This window comes from Triticum dicoccoides, chromosome 2B, assembly GCF_002162155.2.
Source record: "Triticum dicoccoides isolate Atlit2015 ecotype Zavitan chromosome 2B, WEW_v2.0, whole genome shotgun sequence".
In the NCBI taxonomy this organism is placed as follows: Eukaryota; Viridiplantae; Streptophyta; class Magnoliopsida; order Poales; family Poaceae; genus Triticum; species Triticum dicoccoides.
The window spans coordinates 289,944,175-289,949,967 of record NC_041383.1 but is presented as its reverse complement, the minus strand read 5'-3'; the positions used below and the strand labels follow the sequence as shown (position 1 = coordinate 289,949,967).

The window sequence follows — 5,793 nt, the reverse complement described above, 5'->3', positions numbered from 1 at the left end:
TCATAGCAAGGAACACGACATGTCTAGTACATAGCATGGCGTACTTTATAGAACCTATGGCTGAGGCATAGGGAATGACTTTCATTCTCTTTCTATCTTCTGCCGTGGTCGGGCTTTGTGTCTTACTCAACTTCACAATTTACAATACATGCTAGAACTCCCTCTTTGACCGATCCATTTTGAACTCCTTCAAAATCTTGTCAAGGTGTGTGCTTCGTGAAATTCTTATTAAGCGTCTCGATCTATCTCTATAGATCTTGATACCCAATACATAAGTAGCTTTAGCGAGTTCTTTTATTGAAAAATTCTTATACAAGTATCCTTTTATGCTATCCAGAAATTCTATATCATTTCTAATCAACAATATGTCATCAACATATTTAAACTTATAAAGGATGATCTAGTTGTTAGTCACAACCAAGGCCTCCATGTACGCAATGAATAGTGCGCCATAGCGAGCGAGCGAAGTGAAACAACGAGCGAGCGAGCAAAGGGAAAGGGAAACGAGTCCGCGTCCACCTAGAGCGTCCCACCTCACTCGTCTCTTCCTCCTCCCACCTTAGAACCCTAGCCACCGGCTCCTCCTCCTCACACCTCAGCCGCCTCCCCCTGTCCCCTCCCTTTCCCCCCAATCTCATCCACCCCGGGTGCGGAGGCGAGCTTCCCGGCGACGGTGGCGCTGGCTCGAGGCAGCCACGCATCCACTCCTCCATCTCCTTCTCTCCCTTCCGCCTCCCCTTGTCGCAGCTCTACCTCCCCGCCTGGCAGCGGCCAAAGAAGGGCTGCTCCGCCCCCTCCTCTGCCTCTCTTCCTGAGCATGGCCTCGATCTAGAGCAGGAGAGGCCAGGAGTGCAACCTCAATCTGGAGAAGGGCAGCAGCCGCCAGCCGATTCCGGCCCACTCCGGCAACCCGAGCGGGCCAGCACCTTCCCGTGCTCTCCTATCGTTCCTCTACCATGTCCATTGATCCTCCAACATCATCCCCGACTATCCCCGGCCGTTCGGACTACTGGTGTGGGGTGTTGCCATGGATGCCGGCGGGGTGCCCGCATCTCCGACGCCTTCCGCGTTGCCTACGGGGCATCCACCTCATGGTACGCCCTCTCTCACCCAGGCATACCTCTGCTTGGGGTCGCTGGCACTTGTGATTTCCCTGTGCGAGTATGTAAAATGCCGTGGAACCTTTCGATATAGTCGATTGTAGAATAGTCATCTACAGACGTGTTTGAGGGATCACAAATTTTGCACAGGCTTGAGAATTCCTGACTATCTTGATCTAACTGAGAGTAATTTCATAGGGTGGGGGAAAAAGAGGGACTCTTTGGCGATGGAGAGCTTGGGATTCATCACCCCCAACTAAATCTACCCTGCTATCACATGTTCCCTCCTCCTGGTCTTATATTGCCACGAAATTTCCCATTGCCTTGCAGTTTGTTTGATTCATTGATTTTGCTATCCTATAGTCCTGCATGGGTCCCCGTCCCCAGGCAAACCAATCTCAGTGGAATCATGGAGATCAAAAGATTTTTCCATGTTGATATAATTCTATAAATTATATATTTTCTTCCTGGAGAGTAACTTGTGTAATCTTTGAAAGCAGCCTCTGCATGTTTATGGCTTTTCAGCCTCATGCTTATGGTGCGGCTACGTGGATGCCGGTGACAAGTACGACCGCTCTCTACTCGCCTCTAATATATTGGCTTAACTCCCTCGAGAAAAGGAGTCTTTGCAAGGTCAGCCACTACTCCACTTCACATTGAGTTGTATGCAGAAATATATGCCATGTTTTTAAATAGTCTGATTGCCTCTTCTACATAAAAAGGTGTATTGGTCTCACTTTCTTTCACTGTTTATGTTGATGGATGATAGAGCAAATTCTATGATTTAAATATCATAAAGCACAAGTAAATCATTTCAAATAAACATTCTTTGTTTTTTGTACGGAAGATGTGAAATAGCCGCTTGGTGGAGGTGCCCGGATTTATGAATTAAGCTATCTGATGCTGACGGTGGTTTCACGTCGTTGGATGTTCGTGGACCTCGTGGAGTCAGCCGTAGTAGTACCTGGTCTGGTACATTTTATATGATGTGTGCGTCGACCCAAGTTGGTTCATCGCAAGGTCAGTTCCCAAACAAAAATACACCCATACTACTTCACTCCTACGTTCCAATTCTTTCAGATTTCTATCTCTTGCCCTACTTCATGAGATATATTCATCTTCAATAATGTTTATCCATTTTTTACCGTCATACTAAATTTCTTAAAATACAATGGTTCCTGTCTTGATTATAGGTTGTTTTGCCATGCTTACATCAGAGCTGAAAAGTAGATGCCATGTGCAAGTAGGTGATACTTGTCTATCTGATTTAGGATTTTGGAATTGCTCACAACATTTCTTCCATCAGTATTCACCTCTAGCCTACCCAACTTGTCCGAGACTTAAGGCTTTGTTGTTGTTGCATATATCGATGCAAGGCAGGATAAGAAGCGGGTGGGCATCCTTTATTGTGTTTATTTGTGTGTTATGAACCTCTCATCTATTTAATGGTAGATATAACATATTGGCCAAAGCGTGCGATGTTTCTTTTGGTGTATATTTTTGCTTTACGACATTTGGTGTGCACAAAACTGAATATCTTATTCCATGTATACTTTGCCAAAGAAGAATATTAAAAAGTTAATGTTTGAAGGACTTATACTGCTTCCATTAGCCATTGAATAGCTATGGAGCTCTATATACTGTATCAAAATATGTTAATGATAAAAATATGTTCAGTTACTCTATACATACTCCTATTAGTTTTAATCATTTTAAGCCGCAAATCAGTCAGCATCTCCTGCATGACCTTTTAAACTTCAATGCAGCTGTACAAGGTTTGTGATGATTTTTCCCCAGTTTTGTCTTGATTTAGACTTTTGTAGTTATAAATGTTATGTTTGTTCACCATGCTAATCATGAGTGTTTTATAGGAGGATTTAGACTCACACGAGCTTTCATTGTAACAGAGCTGCTAAACTTAAACATATGTTCTCCCACATATCCATGCCCAAACTGAAATCTATATAATTTACACCATTTAACCATAGCAATGTTTCATCCATTGAGAGAATTAAAAAAATGACATAAGTTTGCTCACTGCTGAGCCTCCAAACAGGAAACCGGCGGGAAGCACGCCACCATAGGGGAAGGGCGGGGGAGACATGGTGGCGGCTAGCTGGGGCAAGCTGCGAATGCCCATCGGCGACTTTCGTTGGGGTCCATCCCATTCTTCCTCCTCACTCCGGTGCCAAAACCAGTAGGTGCAACAAGAAGGTCAAGCACCAACGAGGTGCACATCCACACATGGGTGGCGTGAACAGATGGCTACCCCAAGATAATCTGAACTAGGTGCTCACCTCTCTCTCTCTCTCTCTCTCTTTATTTCTTTTTCATTTTCATCTTGATCCCATTCAGGTAAAATGCTGCTCTGTTTTTCTGTCACTAAGCAAGTATATAGCTGGCCACTATCTTATATGTGTTGTACTCTATATTGTAGCTTCCAGCATCCGATGAGAAACCAAGCCAGTTTCTCAGCATGGCAGATAACTCTCTAGACATGATCATGTCTCTAGCAGTTAAGTTTTGAACTAGAACTGTTGATCACATTGTAATTGTTCCTGCTACTGCAGGTTCGACGTGAATTTTGTATTATGTACAGATGGTGTTGGTGTGCCTCTCCATAGGTTTCCACCTCCCAGAATTCATCTTCCTATTGCCACATAATTACATCTTTTGTTTTTGGGACATCAATGTATAGATCCACTGTTTCGCACATATATCCATGTCAAAAACCCTTTGGAAGGTTTCGTTGTCTTGATCCCTAAGGGTTACGGCCGACCTGAGAATATGATGTACTCTTTCTCTAAAGTAGTAATGAGGATTGATACAATGACATGCACAAGTATTTGAGTAGCATGTGACTAATCTTATAGCCCCCTCCCCTGATGTATGGGGTGAATGTTGTAAAATGTTTTACAAATAGATGATGGATTATTGCAATGTCTTACCCAATACAAAAGAAAATCACCCTGATATTCTGATTGTTGAGGATTTTATGTTTGTGTTTATGTTTACAGATTGTGGGAAGGGGGCATGGCGCACTGTTTCACCTTCAGGAGAGAATTGCAGTGTCTTATTTTGTCCATTTTTCCTGCATGAGTTGTGATGTCAAGAGATTTAGAATAGGCTCTTTGCTCTATATTCTGAAATAATAGTCATGTGTCATGTATCATCCTTCGGTGATGTTTAGGTCTAGATGTGTGTCTTTTCGTCCATAAAAAACAGTGAAGTTGTATGTGCATTTCCTTCTATGCATCTCTGCAGATATTTGATTGATGCAAATATGTACTTTGAATTCTTACTGGATGTCTCTCAATATTGCTAAGAGTATCCAATACCCTATGAACCAACCTTCAACATAACATATAACACTATGTAGGAACATCATACCTGTATCTATTTACCTATGCTACAAGGAGTTATTGATCAGTCTCTAAATATTCTTACTCTCATGGTTTGAAAGTTTGGTTTGTTCTCGCCCTTTGCGCTATCATGGGTGTTGACAAAAGGGCCACCATCACTAAGGCTGGAGCGACTTCTTCCGTCAGGCGCACATGGAGAAATGTTAAGCATATGCTTTCGCCTTCAAATGCACTTTCAAGGGACTGCGCCTGATCGTCTACTCAATATAATCAAGTTGCAAGAGCCATTTATTATATAACTTAGCATTTGTATACATGCCTACCAAGACTTCTATGTTTATCATGCTTTTGAATCTTATGTAATCACCTAAGACCATCCTATGCGTTTAATTGTCGGTCATTTGCTGCTTAGATTGTTGTTGGGTGCACTTCTAAACCAATACATGCTTTTGCCTTCAAGTGCACGTCCAAGGGCCTTTGCATAATTTTCTATCAGTATCACTTGCTTGCTGCATGAAGTATCATGAGTTGTGCTTCGGCGGCGGCAATACTTCCTTTAAAAAAGTCTTCCTTTGTCTACTGCATGTTCTCGGCTCATTGCAACTATGCAAGCTCTGCTTTTTAATTTCTTAGTGTAAAGATGCCTTATCAAGGATATTTGCTCAAATAAGTCCAAATGTATGCCAACTGAAAAGGCTCTTATATATGTTTCAATCTACATATTTCAATGCACACTCCTCCAATACCTGGCTTGTGCTCGGCCTTTGCCCCATGGGCGCAACGGGTCATCTAGTAATATCTGAAATGCTACAGAGCTCCCACTCACTTTCTTGTAAATACAGGCTTCACCATCAGTCTATATAAAACCATATGCTTTGATCAGCTTGTCAAAGCATATATTCCAACTCCGAGATGCTTGCACCAGTCCAAAGATGGATGGCTGGAGTTTGCACCCTTTGTTAGCACTTTTAGGATCGACAAAACCTTTTGGGTGCATCATATACAACTCTTCTTTAGGAAATCCAGTAAGGAATGCAATTTTGACATCCATTTGCCAGATTTGATAAAATGCGACAATTGCTAACATGATTCAGACAGACTTAAGCATCGCTACGAGTGAGAAAATCTCATCGTAGTCAACACTCGGAACTTGTCGACAACCTTTTGCGACCAGACGAGCTTTCTAGATAGTAACACTACCATCAGCATACATCTTCCTCTTGAAGATCAATTTATTCTCAATGGCTTGCCGATCATCGAACAAGCCCACCAAAGTCCACACTTTGTTCTCATACATGGATCCTATCTCAGATTTCATTGCCTCAAGCCAT

General features: G+C 42.6%; 1 long non-coding RNA gene across 3 annotated transcripts; it reads left to right on the top strand.

The window, feature by feature from the left end:
- Window positions 1-483: 483 nt before the first annotated feature.
- On the top strand, window positions 484-4,427 carry LOC119363550. 3 transcript variants are annotated; one of them, XR_005174045.1, is made up of 6 exons: window positions 484-1,094; window positions 1,299-1,733; window positions 1,948-2,120; window positions 3,157-3,389; window positions 3,538-3,615; window positions 4,118-4,427. It is a non-coding gene; the product is annotated as an uncharacterized LOC119363550 (long non-coding RNA). The 3 variants fall into 3 exon arrangements; XR_005174046.1 differs by lacking the exon at window positions 3,538-3,615; XR_005174044.1 differs by lacking the exon at window positions 4,118-4,427 and having other exon boundaries at window positions 485-1,094; window positions 3,538-3,842.
- The last annotated feature ends 1,366 nt before the right edge of the window (window positions 4,428-5,793 follow it).